The 18,562-nt window shown below is 41.7% G+C and overlaps 1 protein-coding gene across 1 annotated transcript in view; it reads left to right on the top strand.

The window, feature by feature from the left end:
• The window catches only part of Cep152 (centrosomal protein 152), a 71,290-nt gene extending 61,529 nt beyond the window's left edge, over window positions 1-9,761 (top strand). The window contains exons 28-29 of the transcript XR_004118834.1: window positions 3,539-3,683; window positions 9,590-9,761. The gene's annotated coding sequence lies outside the window, so the exon portion shown is untranslated. The remainder of the gene's footprint in view (window positions 1-3,538; window positions 3,684-9,589) is intronic.
• Window positions 9,762-18,562: the final 8,801 nt, after the last annotated feature.

The following is an 18,562-nucleotide window of genomic DNA, read 5'->3' as shown; positions in this document are numbered from 1 at the left end:
TTCCAGCAAGGACAAGTATGTGATTATATAATAAGCTTAGTCTCCTGGCACCCGGAGAGCTGACCTACAATGTCAAATGTGCAACTTATTAAGCAAATTCCACTGAGCCTACAACACACACTCGCCTTCTCAGGACGTTCAGTTTCTTTACCACGAGAGCCCTGCCCTCCGTGGTTCCCACTGGCAAGCCCACTCTTCTCTGGATCCTTTGCTTTGTAATCACACAAGGTTTCTAAGAATACAAGTTGATCTGCCCTCATTGTCCTTTCCGTCCGTGATTCCAGAGACCGTAGATAATTGTTTAGGCCCAGTTTCACAATGCTATTCTGTTGGAGAAAACCTTTCCATAGTACCCTGCCTCCTCAGGGGCAAGCAGAGCTTTGTTTTCTTCCTTGAGATGCATACCCTAAGCAATGCCTGGCTTCTAGTTAAGTGGGTACACAGCTATGCTCCCTTTCTAGTCTAGAAACCTTGACTCTGTGCTCTGGGGTTTCTTGCTTTCCCAGTGAGCAGACAGGGTGAGTGGTTGTGCCTGATGTGAGTGGGTTGTTGTAAGTTCATTAGCTGGCAGAAGTCATCATTTGCTGAGGCCAGACCAAAAAAACCTTCATGGGGAGGGCTGTGTCCCTGTCACCACAGATTAAGTTTTGGAGACACAGATGGCCACAACCACTTCGGTGCACACCGACATCCAGCCTGGTTGCAGGTGCCGTGGATATAATAGCATTTGTGATAAGTTTGTTTGTGAGCAAGTCAACACGTCTAAAATGAACATTCGTGACAGGAGCTGTAAGTGGGTACACACGGGAAGCCCTGTTGATCTACTCAGCTGGAGCCCACCCTGGGAGCACAGTCTGTATTCAGTCGGTGTACACAAGTACACACCAAGTATTTTATTTTGTTGTCTAAGTTGTAGCATGTTACAGTCATTGCTCTGTGCCTTTAACATCACCATATGAGCAACAGGTTACAATTTTTAGTGTTAAAAACCCAGAAGTATGCAGCACATGCCTTTAATCCCAACACTAGAGAGGTAGAGTCAGATGGATCTTTGTGCGTTGAAAGCCAACGTGGTATACATAGTGAGTTTCAGGACAACTGGGGCTCTGTGTCTCAGAATAAATAAGACAAGCCAGAAGTAGTGGAAACTAGATTAAGTGATCAGCTGTTTATGAGTATATCTACACATAAAGCTATTTACATATACACACATGATTCATACACTAAGTGTGGGGAGCCTTCCAGACTCACAGGAAGGAGTGCTGGTGAAGGCCAAAAAGGGGAGCATAGTCTTGTTAGACTTCCTGTATCCCACTGTCACTCCGGGTCTTCCTCTACCCTTCCAGGCCACCCTTCAACCTCTCTGGTGCCCTTTGTTCCTCTGCCCACTTCTGCCTTTATCTCCTTGTCCTACCTCCAGCCCTTCTCCCAGCCTTGCTCTGAATTCTGTGACTTATGCCTGCCCATGTCTTTTGTACAAAGAGTGAATCATGTAAAAGATGGCAGGGGTCAAGAAGGCTGGGCCTGGAGGTGAAGCCCAAGGACCATCTGTCTTTCTTGCCTGTTCTGGTGCAGGTGAAGAGTTTACAATTGGCATCCAGACACAGACAGAACCAGTAACAGATACAGAGCACAGGTTATGGGTGGAGGAGTGACAGGGAATATTAAAGTCTGATCATGCCTTTGTTGGGGCAGGATACACAGATCTAAAGCCTTGGGGAAGGGAAGAACACAGCAAGCAGGGAAACCATGTGTCTAGCCAGTTAATATCCACAAGCAGCATCTGTTTGTACAGGGAAGCAAGGCTTACATGAGATAGTCCTCTAATCTGGGTTCATCTGATGAGGGACTTTTTTCACATCTGTAAAAGCCCTCTGCACAATACCTGGACTTGAATACCAGAGGCACGTGAGTACAGTATGGCTGCTGGTTCCCTTCCAGCCAAATCTTGCAAGAGCAAATGTCTTGATCATTTCTTAATGATAAACATTAGAAGGGGAACCCCGAGGACCTACAGTTTAGCCTATACAAATTGAGACTCTATAAGTTACCAACATGATGGGCAGCCATAAGTTTAGTGGAATGTGACCACAGCCTTGGCTCTAATACCTATTGATACAAGAAGATCTAAATGTTCAAGTACTGTGCTTTTTCCTCAGCACACTGTGGTACTTACAGGGTGGAGCCAGTTCATGGCTCAGACTTTAAGGATTGCTGTTTTGAGAAGAGGAGACAGGGTTGTGGAGGGAGGGAGGGAGAAGTATACACAAGGGGGGGTGGAGTGAGAGAGAAACATACACATATACAGAGAGAAAAGAGAGGGAGAGGGAGGGAAGGAAAGAAACATACACATGGGGGGGTGGAGAAGAACATACATATGGAAGGAGGGAAGAGAGGGAGAGAACCTGATCTACCCCTTGTAGCCACACCTTTGTCATGTGACTAAAGAAGACTGCATTACTATGTTTTTCAATCACCATTAAAAGCAACTAATTGAACAAACTCTTGGCTACCAGACTCAGAAGTTAACAGCTTTACAGTTATTATTCTGTAACTACTACGAACCTAAGCGAACCTAAGCATCAAGGACCCTGCCCCTCCCCAGTAATAGAAACCAATATGTGTGCGCCTGGATTCTCTTAATCCCTGACTCTTGGAGCTAGTTCTCCAGTACAACCACACCAGGACAGCCTTCTTCCTCTACCCACTGCTCTTTCCCTGAGATTGGCTTCCAAAAACAAACACCCAGGGCAGGGGTTCTCAACTTGTGGGTCTTGACCCCCTAGGAAATTATGGAATGAGCCTTTCAAAGGGGTCACCTAAGATCATCAGAAAACACATAATTACATTACAATTCATAACAGTAGCAAAATTACAGTTATGAAGTAGCAATGAAACAGGTTTATGGTTGGGGGTTACTATAACATGCATTAAAGGGTCACAGCGTTAGGGAAGGTTGAGAAGCACTGCTAGAGGCAAGGAACTTAGAACCCAGACTGTTCTGAGATCCCTGAAGACAGGGACTGTGACACTGTAGCCACGTTCCATAATGATTTGTTTTCAAGATCAGGCTCTTCTGAGAATGGTTTTTGTCACCATGACATAGAACTGGTGCGAGTGTGCACTTGTGTCTGGGGAGCTGTTCTTGCTTGAGGAATGTGTGCCCTCCAAGAGCTTGGGGCAGGCTTCCATATGGAAATGGAGAATCCCATACTTCTTTGTGCTTTGAAGCAGTTAATTGTCGTCAGTTGGGAGCAGCTGACATGCAGCACCTACAAGTTTAATCCACAAAGGATTCCACTTCGAGCTGTATTATGTTCTCATTTAATGCTTTACTCCCCTCTAGTGGTCTCATACAACACATGATACGCTGGGAATAGGATGATAGATTTTAGAGGAACGATTTTTAAAATGTGTTTAAAGCTTGCTCACACATTCTCGAATGTCTGTTCAAGTCTATAAAATGTCAGTGTAAAAAATAAAGATCATCATTGGTTCATCCATCCTCCCCACCCCCCACCTCCACTCCTGTACTCAGGTAAATGATAAGACAAGAAGGGAAATGACTTGCCCAGCCGACCGCAGTGTTGAACCTACAAGCGCGTGTTGCCTGAAGAACGTCTGCACTCAGATGCTCACCAGCTCACCCAAGGGAGGCGTGAGGAAGTTGGAAGTCAAATTTAGTAAGTATATCTGGTATTGCTGCTCTGGGAGGGGAGGGCCTTGTCCCAGGAAGGAAAGGGTAAGAAATATCAAGAGCCCTTAGAGAGGAATATACTGACCAGGAGGGCCTTGTACGTCTTCCCCCTTTGCCTCTGCTGACTGCAGTATTTTCTCAGCAGTGGCTCCTGCTACTCCTGTTCTGTAGTATAAAGCTCTGCTGTGGGAGTCTTTAAGGCATAGTCCAAGTGGCTTAGTTAAGGGTGAAGTAACAGATGGAGGATAGAACAGAGCCCAGCCCAGCCCCCACTTGCCCCTGCCCATACTCTCCGCTTGTGATCCAGTATTCTCCAGCACAGGAGGGGCAGAACAGCGAACACACATGATCACATTGTTGACATTATCAGATAAAAACAATTCAAGGTGGCTTATAATAATTGTACACAATGATGTAAAGGAAAATATGCTTGTAATAAATGAAAAGATAGGCCATTTCAGCAAGGAAATAAACCCCGAAAAAAAAAAAAGCCAAAACCCAAATCTTTGAGCTAACGATTAAATTATCTGCAATATAAATTTACCTGATGGACTTAGCAGCAGCAGGAAATGATGGGAAAAGCAACTCAGCTTGAAAACAGACCTGCAGCACAGTGACTAGAGACTTTGAAGAAAGAGAACCTTGGATGTCTAGTAATATGTCAAAAGGCTTAATGTATAACCAGTAAGTTCAGAGGAGAAGGGAATAGAACATTTTAAGCAATGCAGGCCAAAACCCAAATTTTTGTGTAAATTATGTTTACAGTTTTAAAAAGCTCATAACACAGTGAGGTTTCTGAGAACTAAAAATAAGTGGACGCTCCTGTAAATATCCAGAGAAACACAACCATTATTTCTTTGGAACTAATGATATGGATAATAACTTAAATCTCATCAGAAGTAATGGGACCAGAGGCAGTTGTGCTGGCTAATTATGTCAGCTTGACACAGGCTAGAGCCTATCAGAGAAGGGAACCACAATTATGAAAATGCCTCTGTAAGATGGGCTATAGGCAAGCCTGCAGGGCATTGTAATTAGTGATGGATGCAGGAGGGCCCAGCCCATTGTGGGTGGTGCCATCCTGGGCTGATGGTCCTGAATTCTGTAAGAAGGCAGACTGAGCAAGCCATTAGAAGCAAGCACCCCTCCAAGGCCTTCATATCAACTTCTGCCTTCAGCTTCCTGTCCTGTTTTAGTTTCTGCCCTGACTTTCTTTGATGGTGAACAGTAATGTGGAAGCATAAGGAAAATAAACATTTTGCTCCCTAAGTGGCTTTTGATTATGGTGTTTCATCAGAGCAATATTAACCCTAACTAAGACATTACTAACATTAAGTATATTTCATGTTTAATTTTGTGTCTCATCCCAAAATATATATATATGTATATATGTATATATATATATATATATATATATATATATATATATATATATATATATATGATTTTGGAAACATATAATATATGTTGACATAAGACTCAAAATTAAACATGAAATGTATTTAATGTTAGTATTGTCTAGTTATGGAAACATACATAAATATATATATATACACAAATATATATAATATTTATATTCATATTTATATAATATATAATGTTTCCAAATTTTTCCATTGAAATGTTTCTCATGCTGGATACTCAGTTTATAAAATGTGTAAAATAGAAAATAAAGTTTGATCCAAATAAACTGCTTGTGACTCTAACTTTGAACATATTTCACAGTTGGCTTTTATATTTGTGTCCAAGAAGGAGTAAGTATTGAAAGCTGAGATAGCTTTGGTCATGTTGTTTCATCATAGCATGAAAATCCTAAGACAATGGTAAGCTAATACTGTGTTTGTGTGTGTGTGCGTGTACATGTGTGCATGTGTGTGGATGCATACATAGCATTGGTGCATGTATGAGCACATACTTGTGGGGGTCAGAGGTGCTAGACTGGTGTCCAGACAGCCCCCAGGGACCCTCCTGTCTCTGCTTGCCCAGTGCCGGGAATACAAGTGCATGATGCCACACTCAGCTTTTTGGTCTGGGTTCAAATTCCAGTTTCCATCTGGCACTGCAAGCCCTTTACCATCTTCTTAGACTTGACAACACCTTTAAAGAGCTCCACAGGAAAAATATTCATCAGCTTTAAATTACATATCTACAGAAACATTTAAAAAAAGGAGGGAAGTCGGGTATGGTAGAACGCACCTGAGGCAGAAGAATTTCCTTGAGTTTGAGGGTGACCTAGTATACAGTGAGTTCCAGGTCATCTTGAACTACAGTGAGGTCCTGTCTCAAAATACAAACGAGAGAGGCTATTGAGAAAAGGAAGAGAGGCAGGGGTAAGGGGGAGAAGGAAGAAAGGGAAGATGGAGGGAAGAGAAGAGGGCCAGAACAGAAGGGGACCTCAAATCCAATCAGAAAACAGTTACTCCTGTAACAGATCTGCCCCTAATGCAGTAGGCACATCTTGCTTGTCCAGTTAATATTGTTACACTCAGAGTCCACACTGAGGAAGACTAGCAGCTTTCTCCTGATAGTCTGCAGAGAAGTTTTCAGCACTGAGGGCTAGACAACTGGGAGGAAGCTTGGAGCCTCATTTCTGCTGTACTTTTCCGTGTCCCACAATTAGACTTTGTGTGTGTGTGTGTGTGTGTGTGTGTGTGTGTGTGTGTGTGTGTGTATGTGTGTGTGTGTGTGCGCGTGTGTGCGTGTGTGTAGCAGCAGGACTGTCTCACCTACTTCCGATGATAGCCAGCAGCAGTGGGAAGTGTCAGTAGTGCTTTGGAAGCCTTAGGGGGTGGCCCACCCTTGTCACTGAGGTTTTAATTTAGCAGCCTATGGCTTTTGGCAGCAGCTTTATCCGCTCATATAGGGTATTTTTCTTTAATTTTATGATTTGCCTAGCTTGCCAAGAAACTGATTTCTTCTTTATTGCTTTCTCTTACGTGGTTATTTTTGCTTGGAACCTGCTTCCCACCCATCTTCCTGCCTGACTCATACACCTTTTTGTCCCTAGTGAGCCACCTTTGGCTTTTGTATTACATGCATTTGATGATTCTTCCCCGCCCCTTAAAGAACTTTTTCCTTTTTCACGGGTTTTTCCTAACTTCCCAGGATCTCTCCATATATACTCATTCCCACATAAATGTGCATTTATAAAAGGTAGAATATACAGGCTCTGCATGAGAGAGAAGACATGCTGTGTTTCTGAGCTGAGTGGCCCCACTTTATATTTTCCAGTTCCATCCATTTTCCTAATTTTCATTTCATTTTTCTTTACGGCTGAATAAAATTCATGTACATGTATACATATGTATATGTATCTATTATGTATATGTATCCATAAGTATAGATATACATATGTATCCATTATGTATATGTATACATCTGTATCCTTTATGTATATATTTACATATGTATCCACTATGTATATGTACCTCATTTTCCCTATCCTTTCATCTCTCAGTGGGCATCCAAGCTGATTCTATTTCTTTGTTATTGTGACAATTGCAGCAGTAAATATGGATGAGCAAGTACCCTGTGGTAAGATGTAGAGACCTTTGCCACTATTGTACCTGTAGGCCCATCTTGAATCCTTTGAGTGGTATAGCTGGGCTGTAGATGAAACTTCTCTTGTTAGAGTTTTTTTGTTTTTCTAAAGATGCATCCATACTAATTTCCATAAGTTGTACCCATGTACAATCCCACCAAACATGAATATGATTTTTCTTGTTTTGTTATGACAGCCATTCTAAGAGGGGTGAGACAGACTCCCGAAATGGTTTTAATTTTCATTTCTCTGATGGATAGGGATGTTGACTGCTTTTGTTTTGTTGAGAGAGAGTTTCTCTATGTAGCCCAAGCTGTCTTGGGACTCACAGAGATCTCCCCCACTTCATAAGCGCTAGAATTATGGGCATGCGTCACCATGACCAGATATTGAATACTTAAAACAACAATGGTTATTCATTGGTATTTCTTTCACTGAGAATTCCCTATTTAGTTCTTAGCTCATCTTTGGATTGGATTATTTGTTTTCTTATTGTTTAGGGTTCTTCCCCCCACCCCCCAGTTCTTGGTATATTCTGTATGCTAATCCTCTCAGATGAAGAAGTCAAAGGCCCCTCCGACTCTTCAGACTGTCTCTTCACTCACTGGCTCCCCCTGCTGTAAAGCGCCTTTAAATCACATGTGGTACCTTTTGCTGATTATTTGCTTGTTTTCTGGGGCATTGAAGCCCCTGTAGAGAGCCCTCACCTATCCAGTGTCTCCAAGTGTTCTCCTACATGCTCTTCTAGCAGCTTCAGACTTTACCTTGATGTCTTGAGTACATTTGGAGTTGATTTTTGTGCAGGAGGAAAGATAAATGTACTATCATTACTCTACATGTGGACATCCAGTTTGTCAGCACCATTTGTTGAAGAGGCTATCTTTCCTTTAATATGTATTCCTGGCATCTTGCTGGACAGTGGCGGTGCACACCTTTAATCCCAGCACTTGGGAGGCAGAAGCAGGTAGATTTCTGAGTTCGAGGCCAGCTTGGTTTACAGAATGAGTTCCAGGACAGCCAGGGCTACACAGAGAAACCCTGTCTCGAAAAACTAATATATATATATATATATATATATATATATATATATATATATATATATATATTTATTTCTAGCATCTTTACAAAAGAGTCAGCTGGCTATAGCTGTATGGGCTTATGCCAGGGTCTTATTCTATTTCATTGATCTGTGTGTCTATGTGTGTGTGTTGGTACCATGTTGGTTTTACTATTGTAGCTTTCTCATACAATTGAAGTCAGTTATACTGATATCTCCAGCAGAATTCATTTTGCTTAGGACAGCTTTGACCATCCACAGTCTTTGGTGCTTTTATATGAATTCTTTGATTCTTTATTGTATCTTTGATTTCTTTTTTGTATTTGTTTGTTTTTCTTCTCTTGTCTTATTGCTTTCACTAAGACTTCAAATACTCTACTGAATACAAGTGGAGAGTGTATCCCCTCACTTTGTTTCTGGTCTTGGTGAGAAATCCTTTGAGTTTTTTTCTCTGTAGCTTGATATCGATTGTAGGTCTGTTATATAGAGCCTTTATTAAGTTAATGTTTTGTGGTGGTTTGAATGAAAATGGTCCTCACAAGCTCATAGGTTTGAATGCTTGGTACTCAGTTGGTGAAGCTGGGAAAAGTTGGTAGGTGTGGTCTTGTTGGAGGAAGTGTGTCATTGGGGCAAGCGTTTATCAAGAGCCTCCCTCCATCTCCCATTGCCAGTGAACTCTTTGCCTCCTCTTGTGGTTGTGACATGAGCTCCCAACTGGTCCTGCTGCCATGTTCGTTCTTGCTCCATCATCATAAACCCTAACTCCCTGGAACCTTAAACTCATTTGTAAGTTGTCTTGGTCATGGTGTTTTATCACAACAATAGAGAACTAGTCAATGCAGATAACATTCTCTATATTCCTCATCTCTTTAGGGCTTTTATTATGAAAGGATATTGGATCTTGTCAAAAGTCTTTCCTATAGCTATTGAGTTGATCACATGATTTCTGTCCTTTAGTCCATTTCCCTGATGTACCACATCTATTGACTTACATATGTTAAGTCATCTTGCATGTCTGGAATGTTCTTGAATTGAATTTGCACATATTTTGTTGAGAGAGAGAGAAACAGAGACAAATAGAGAGAGAACTTCAAATCATGATTCTGCTTGAAATTGCTACCTGAAGAATGTGAAGCAGGTGCGTTTCATTACAGTTTGCCTCCGTGAACTTCCATTCTTTACTCTGTATTTCACAGTAAGGTATTGTCTTCCAGGGGCCTTACCCTCTGTCCGAGTCTTGTGTGGCTCATCCTGAGGAGTCGTGTGACTTTTCTCCTGTGCTTCTTCCCCACAGGCCACCAGGGACCAACTGACACATTCTTCAACTTCAGCTGTCCTGTGACTGCAGATCAAAGGAGTTTCCTGGGATTATTTGCCATATAAACTCTTCATTTGGTAACACAGGCTTAATACAGAAATGTATGTGAATGTGAAGTCTGTTACCATAAAACAGACTATATCCAGGAGGAAATTTCTAGCTCCTTACGTTTATATTGAAGGCAATAGGGAATACATACTTTCCCATTCCTGGATCTTGTTCTTTCTCCTTTTCTTGTGTTTTCATTTCTCTTGTCATTCTGTTTTTAAATTTTTCTTCCAAAGCTCTCTTTCTTTCTTGTTCTTTATTTGGCTTTCTAGTTTTCCCTTGCTCTTTTCTTTTCTTTCCTTTTTAAAAAGTTACCCTTTTTAATACAGGTTTAAAAGGTGTTCTTTGTCTAAGATAGAAGGTGATCTAATATCTATTTTGAAAATTAGTCTGTTGCTCACTAACTAGGACAATGAAGTGCAGTGCACTGGAATGATACCACACTCACTGAGTAATGACTTTCACATAATAACTGCTCATTAAATTGTTTTCTTTTGAATGAAACTTCATTAGAAATTCCAGCTCTGTGGCGAGCGCATTGTGAGGTCAGAATGTTGCCAAGTAGACTGTACCTGTGACTCAGTTAGCCTAACCCAAACTGACAAGAAACTGATGGAATGTTAATTGATAGCAGCTGGGTGACTGGCAGGCCTGCAGCCACAGGGCAGGGCCAAGGATCTCTCAGCAACTATAAAACTTATATTTGTCAAAGACCCCAGAGGCTTTTTAATGAGAATGACCTTTGGTTAAAACTAGAATAAAGGAGAAAGAAAGATAGTGATTTGGGGACTTTGGATCTAACATATTTTCCACTTAATAGCTGCCAACTTACAAGATAAAACTCATGGAATTCTTATAGCTACTCTGGCGTGGTTTTAATGATCTCAAAACCTGGTTAGGTGGGCTCATGAGCTGTTGCTTGGCAACACCGGAAACATACACTGGGGGTGGGGTGTTGCCAGGTTGGGGGTGTGACAGAGTCCGAGCATACAAAAGTAGTCCTGTGGGTACCCTGGCTGAGGGAAAAAGCAGGTTGTAGTGATTGGATTTGCCTCTTAGGGGTGAGATGTGTGTGCTTCACCAGCTGGGTATGCACCAGTAAGGACCCCTGCCTCCTAGTCTATGAATGACTCCAAGTTAATACCAGAATAAAGAAACAAGGCTAAACTTATTCATACTGGTTCCAGGGCATCTTTTAGTAGGGTCTCTGAACAGCTTCCTCCAGGGGCTTGAGAGTCCCCGAGGAATCAAAGGTCACTTTGTCCACTAAATGGAACAACTGGCCTGTGTGTGTGTGAAGCTGGGGTTTGCCCTGGTGGCCACACGCTAGTCAGAGTTTGGGTCAGTCTGTGATGCTCATGTGGGCAAGCTGAGCATTGATCTGAATGCAGATGAGCCGTTGGGGCTGTCCCATTCTCCCTGACATGCAGCCTTATTTCCTGTGGCCTTTTAAAGCAGATCCTTGATGCCATTGCATTTTATCTGTTGATACCTTAGAACTCTGGCTACCCTTGAGACATGTCAAGGCTGTACCTGTCCCACATGACATCAACCTGATCCACAGCTCCCTCCCCATCCCTCTGCTCCTCATGTGTCATCATGCTGTGTGTACTTGTCAGGAGCATAGGAAAGGATTCTCATGGTGTGCTTATTTATATACCTGTCCCTTCTGAGGGAGTCAGTGTGTGGAGAACACCTCCACCTCTGTATGCTGTTAAGGAACATTGCACTCTGTTGTTAAAAGTGCTGGGATGGTGGTCCTTTGAACCAGGCCAAGTGCTTCATCCACGGAGCCATCTCTTAGCACTTAAAAGCTTTATTACTCTAAAGTTGTGTGATGTGACTATTTTCTGTACTTGCATCCATGTGAGTTTGCATATATGCAGGGATACTGTGTGGGGGCCTGTAGAGGTCAGAGGTCAACATCCTTGTACCTTCCTCGGTCTCTCTTCACTTTAATTTTTGAGATCATTTTGTTGTTGTTGTTATTGTTGCTTTCTACTAAACCCAGAGCTTGCCATTTTGGCTAGGCTGAATGGTGAGTGAGCCTTAGGGAATTGCCTGTCATCATCCCTTGTCCCCTGGTCCTGTCCTCCTGTCTATGCCTGCCCCCCATATCCGGGTTACAGATACTCATGGAATTTGTCATGGGCACTGAAGCCTGAACTCAGGTCCTCATGTTTATATGGCAAGCATTTTACCCGCCGATCTAGGGCCCTCATTTTTCCTCCCTTAGGAATATTTTTGTTCAATAGAGTCTCAAGGAGTTAGACTGTGGTTACAGTGCAATATATTGAATGGCCAATTCTTCCTTCAGAAGTATAAGGTCCCTCTGCTTTCCCAGAGTAATTTCTACATATAGATATTTTGAGCCTTTTATTTTACCTTTTTAATTTGCAAAGTGCTACTACCAGTATTGTACACTACAATAATTTATATAGGAAGAATAAACTTGAATATCTGACCAATATGGTCCTGGGAACCAAACCCAGGTTCTTTGTAAGGGCACCACATGCTCTTAACCACTGAGCCATCTCTTTAGACCTGACCACTGAGACATATTTCCAGGACCAAATAATTGTTTCTGAGTACATACTTCCAGAGACACAGAAAGCACCTTTAGATTCTGCCTTTCAAAGGTTCTATCATCTCTTAGTGGTACCATGTGATGAAAACCAAACTTTTAAAACATGGCCTCTGGGGAAAGCTCTAGATGTAAGCTACTGCAAGTGGTATTCCAGGTATTTTGGAGTCACATAGGCAGTCATACGTAATTATACTTGGCTTTTCCTTTCCCAAATAATATATACATGCTTTCTGTTTTCTTCTCCTCCTTCTCTTCTTCTCCTTCCTCCTCTTTCTCCTCTTTCTTCTTCTCCTCCTCCTCCCTCTCATCTCTAATTGTATTGGCTGGCATTTCTAGAATGACATTAGTTCATAGTGATGGCAAATGATTTCTGCCTTATATCTGATTGCAAAGAGGATGATTTTATAGCAATGTTTCCCAAAGTTTCTTAAGTTATGATTTTAAAAGTGAAGAGACCTGACTCTAGTTGTCCCTTCTTCTACTCACCCCCCCCCCGGTTCCTCCCCACCTCGACTCCCATCTGAATCCACTTCCTTTCTGTCTCTAGAAAAGAACAGGCCTCTAAGAGATAACAGCAAAGCATAGCAAAATAAAATATACTAAGACAATACAAAAAAACATATATTGAAGGTGGACAAGACTACAAAAAATAAGAGTATCGAGAGCAGGCACAAGAGTCAGAGACACCCTTGTTCTCACACTCAGGAGTTCTGTTAAGACACCAAACGAGAAGCCTGTGATGTGTGCAGAGGACCTGAGCAGACCTGTGCAGGCTTTGTGCTTGCTGCTGCAGTCTCTGTGAATTCTTAGGAGCTTTCCTCGGTTGATTTAGAGGGCCTTGTCTGAAAGGAGGGATTTAATGGAGAGGAAACTGTAATCAGGATATACTGTATGAGAAAAGAATCTATCTTCAGTAAAAGGGGGAATAAACCAACTATATGGGCCCGTGGTACCACTCACAGTTATATGGCCAAAGGACACTAAGTCAAGTTACCACAGAGATGTTAGCACTTCCATTGTTATTGAAGCACTGTTCACAGTACCTAAGTCATAGAACTAGCCTATGTGTCTGTCAACAGATGAATATATACAGGAAATCAGGCATATATATATATATATATATATATATATATATATATATATACACAAAGGACATATTCAGTCTCAAAGAAGAATTATATCATTTGCAAGAAAACAGGTGCAATTAACGATCAACATTTTAAATGAGACAAGATAGACTGACAAAAATATCACACTTTCTCTCAGTATTTTGTCTCTTTTAATTTATACAGATGTATAAAGTCATTCAAATATATAAATGATACAGAGACAGAAAGGAAACTGGGTAAAGGAAGAAGATTGGGATGTGTCAGGGGGATGAAGGGGAGAGGCAGGGAAGAACATGAGGACTGAATACAGACAAGGTAATAATGATGTACTTGGGAAAATGTGCCTGTATGAAACCCATCACTGGGTACAAGGAATATGAATATACATTAATAAACCATAGAGCCATTAAAAAAAAGGTGAAGAGTCAATGCCAGGTGTGGTGGTGCACACCCTTGATCTCAGCAGCCAGGAAGCAGAGCATGGATCTCTGTGAGTTTGAGGATAGTCTGGTCCAAATGAGTTCCAGGACAGCCAGAGCTCCTTAGTGAGATCCTGTCTTAGAAAGAGTGATAACAGAATGTGTTACAGAAATATATTATTGGTATTTTAAAGAGTCTGCAATATCTGTAGAAAAGAGGTGTAAATGTGATTTGTTTCTGCCTCCTAAATGCATTCAGTAATCATGAACTTCTCATCAATTTTGCCTGCCATGTTTACCTGACCAGTTCCATCATGGTTGAGCATTCTGTTGGCTGTTATTTCAAAACTGTCTTTAAGACAAAATTACAGGAATTGCCTTGACTTCTGTTAGAATGTAATTAACTGCTAAATTTATGAAATATATTTTTAGTGTTTAATCAAGATGATATCTTTTTCACTTTGCCAAATGTGTTGGATTATATTAATATATATTTGTTATTAAACCACTCTTGAATTCCTAAAATAAGCCATTCAATGACTATGGGTTTTGTTCCTTTAATGTTCCTCCATATATTATTTATTGCAATTATATTTAAGGTTTTTCAGTTCCTACAGTTAGAAATTATAATCTCTAGTTTCTTTGACATGTCAATATCAGATCATACTTGTTGCTGGATATTTAATCACATTGTAAACCCCAGGATTGTGTTGTTTACTGGAAATCCCTGTTTCTAGTTGTGTGGTTCAGCCTTAGCTCACACCTTTAATCCCTCTGGCTAGAATACAGTCATGCCCTTAGTACATACCCTTAATACCAACAAATGAAGGCAAATTAGATTGTAGAAGGAAGCACCCATGTTTGAAAGCAATATCTAACTAAGCGGCAGACAAAGTGATGAATCAGAGAAAGATTTCACTGAATAGGATATGCCCAGCTCTCATGAGAACAAAGAGAAAAGAAAGGTTATTTAAGAGAAAGCACCCAAGAAAGAAAAAAGAGAGGGGACAGTCTTACCAGGACAGTTGTACTGAGAGACCAGATTGACTCCATCTTGGGTTCAAGCTCCATCTTAGAGAACCTGATTTAAGGTTAAACTTGAGTTAACCAACAAGCCTGCAGCTAGCACTGATCTCCAGGCCACTCCCCGACAACCACCAGTTAAAAAGAAAGCAGGAATTACAGTTATACCTAAAGATATTTACTTATGAAAGTTTATGGTTTGGCTTTCAGCTCCAGCCAATCATTTTAAAGGGCAACAAATTCCATACTAGGCCCTTCATTCAAATGTGTGCCAAACTGGATGCCCCCTTGTTTGGTGCCCCTATAAACGTTTGCATGAAACTGGGGTTGGGGCTTCATCTTCCCATCCTGCTGCATCAGTGACTATGGTGTGTGGCCCAAGCTCGAGCTTACATAAAGATCCTAGTGAGATTGCATTGGAATCAGCTCCTTAGTGGTCTTTTGGGGTTTGTGAAATAGGCACAGTACAGATATAGGTTGTAGAGAGGTAACAATCTGACACAGGTGAAGATAGAAGGAGCCAGAGAATGAGACAAAGCCAGATTAGAGCAGATTGTCAGAGTTAGTTTGAGGTCAAGTAGAATAAAAGTTCAGAGACTGAGAGAGAAGCCAGATTGAATCAGTCAGCCTGGAGAGGAGCTTGAGACAGAGCAGCTGAGTTGTCCAGCTGGGTAGAGATAGGACAAAACTAGAAAGGGTGAGCTTATTCAACAGTAAGTCTCAGAGGTTGAAAACATTCTAGGCCTAGATAATATTGTATGAAGGCTAGAATCTTCCAGGACTAGGCCTAGGTTAGCAGATGGAGGCAGCAAGCCTAGGAAACAACAATTATATCAGGCAAATAAAAGTTATGTTTATACATACCAGCTTCATAAAATGAACTAGAGTTTTTCACACTTTGCATAAACCCTGACAAAAATTATTGCTTTAAAATACCCTGGAGTATTCTGAGGGAGTTTGGAAGCACTGACACTAATGGAACAGGGAGGTGGTATTGGCCATGAAGTGGATGTTTGGAGGCCAACCTAGTCTTCTGAGCACATCTGGAGTTCCTTGTAGCTGATGGTTCAGCAGTGTGGTCACATTGATGGGTGGGACTAGAAAACCATGGGGTGGGGGCATGTGGGATCAGTCCAGAGAAAGAGTGAGACCAAGATGTATCCAAACCTTGAAAATGTTGTCCTGAGACTGCCAAGTGTAGGACTGTCTTCCTCCTTGCTGTCTTGGCCCATATAGCATGACCTCCACCTCTGCCACCCTTGAGGCAGTCATATAGCCTGGTGGCCGAGTTACAGCTTTAACATCCTCTCTCTCTACAAGGACAATGTCCAATGAGCACCTGGAATTCCTCTTCATGCAAATGAAGCATTCCCAGCATCGGCCAATAATGTACACTCACCCTGGAAACCCCTACCCACTCCCCAAGGTTTATATAGCTTTTGTTACCCCCAATAAAGAAGAACTGCTTCACTGAAGACCGACTTGCAGGAGGCTGTTTCTCCCCACACTCACTGCCAACCGAGGTCCTGCATGATACACCCACCCGGAGAAACTTCCTTGCAGTCCTGCCTGGTGGGGAACGGCACTCATACCTTGAAAGCAGAAGCAGAACTAGACAGCCTGCACCGATGGGCACAATGGCTCTCCTGTATCCACTCACAGCTTTCAATGCAGCCAGATTTTCAACTTAGCTTGTCCAAGAGACTCTCATGGGGGCAACATGTGCATTTATAAAGCCCAGGCCTTACAATGACTTGGGTGATTTCTTCTTATCCTTAGAACTCTGCTGTCTCTATGTGAATCACCCCAAGCTGGCCTGCTAGAAAATGAGGGACCACATGAAGAAAGCCAGTGGCCCATCTAAGACTTCCAGACTAGCCTGGAGTCAGAGAGTGTCCTAGGCAGGACCAGTGGAACATCAGTGGGGACTGCAGAGGAGAAGGCATGGAACGGATCACCTGGCCCACAGGAGCAATAGTGCACATCCTTTGTTGTAAGCTGTGTTTGTTACACGGCAGTGCTTGCTAATACAGTCCTGTGTCCTTAGAGAAAAAGCTTTGATGAGGAGACTGTATTCTGGAGCAGTATGTGCACATAACACTTTCTTATGAGATTTTGCAGTTCTTGTTATTTTAGAGTGAACTCCATTCCCAATTCTAATGTTCATATTTGCCAAACTTTCTGTGTGAGTCCACATTTATTTCAACCAAGTTTGGTAAGGTTTTAATCTTTAAAAAGCAAATACACTCCTATCTGTAGTTTAATTCTGTTAGTTATTTCTTAAATTTTTTTTTTTATTTTGTGTGCTAAATAAAATTTGTCATTTTTACTCTTTTGTGATTTATTTTGATGCTATTCTAAAATTTTGAGTTAAACAATAACTTTTTTTTTTTACACTTAAAAAGCATTAAAACTAGATTTTCTTTAGTTCAGCTATGGCAGATTTCATGGTTAAAGTTATTTTCTTTCGGCCCACTCCCTGCAAGCGGAGAGCATGACTTCAAGGAGTACTCTAACCCAGGGACTCGGGTGAGATCTGCCATTCTCTCTCTGGTGACTTTCTAAGGCAGGACCAGCCTGGAGGCACAGGCCTCACAAGAGGCAGAGCAGCCGGGACAGGATCCTCTCAACCTCCATCCATACCTAGGAGGGACAACAGATCCACAGCCCTCTCTGCACCTTTTCCACAAGTGAAGATCCTGTCTACAGGGTGTGCTCTGACCCCAGGATTCAGGACGGACAACTGATCCACAGACATCTGTGCCCAGGTTTTACCAGAGGAGAGCCGATCTCCCAGAAGTGCTGACACAGGCTTACAGACCCAGAGGAGGAACAAGCTCTTGTCAGAGACAGCAAGAACATCTAACACCAGAGATCAACAATGGCGAAAGGCAAATGCAAGAATCTTACCAACAGAAACCAAGACAACTTGGCTTCATCAGAACCTAGTACTCCCACCACAGCAAGTCCTGGATATCCTAAAACACCAGAAAAGCAAGATTTGGATCTAAAATCATATCTCACGATGGTGCTAGAGGAATCTAAGAAGAACATGAATAACTCCCTTAAAGAAATACAGGAGAACACAGGTAAAGAGGTACAAGCCCTTGAAGAAGAAAAAAAAAACCCTTAAAGAATTACAGGAGATCACAAGTAAACAAATAGAAGCCCTTAAAGAGAAAACACAAAAAGCCCTTAAGGAATTACAGGAAAGCACAAGCAAACAGGTGAAGGAAGTGAGCAAAACCATCCAGGACCTAAAAATGGAAGTAGAAACCGTTAAGAAATCACAAAGAGAGACAACTCTGGAGTTAGAAATCTTAGGAAAGAAGTCAGGAAATATAGATGCAAGCATTACCAACAGAATACAAGAGATAGAAGAGAGAATCTCAGGGGTAGAATATATCATAGATAACATTGACACAACAGTCAAAGAAAATGCAAAATGCAAAAAGTTCCTAACCCAAAACATCCAGGAAATCTGGGACGAAATGAGAAGACCAAACCTAAGGATAATAGGCATAGAAGAGAGTGAAGACTCCCAATGTAATGGGCCAGTAAATATCTTCAACAAAATTATAGAAGAAAACTTCCCTAACCTAAAGAAAGAGATACCCATGAACATACAAGAAGCCTATAGAACTTCAAATAGACTGGACCAGAAAAGAAATTCCACCCACCACATAGTAGTCAAAACACCAAATGCACAAAACAAAGAAAATACTAAAAGCAGTAAGGGAAAAAGGTCAAGTAACATATAAAG

The sequence above is a fragment of the Mastomys coucha genome, unplaced genomic scaffold (genome assembly GCF_008632895.1).
Source record: "Mastomys coucha isolate ucsf_1 unplaced genomic scaffold, UCSF_Mcou_1 pScaffold15, whole genome shotgun sequence".
NCBI lineage: Eukaryota > Metazoa > Chordata > Mammalia > Rodentia > Muridae > Mastomys > Mastomys coucha.
The sequence above is the reverse complement of the archived record's forward strand: the minus strand, read 5'-3'. Positions and strand labels throughout refer to the sequence as shown.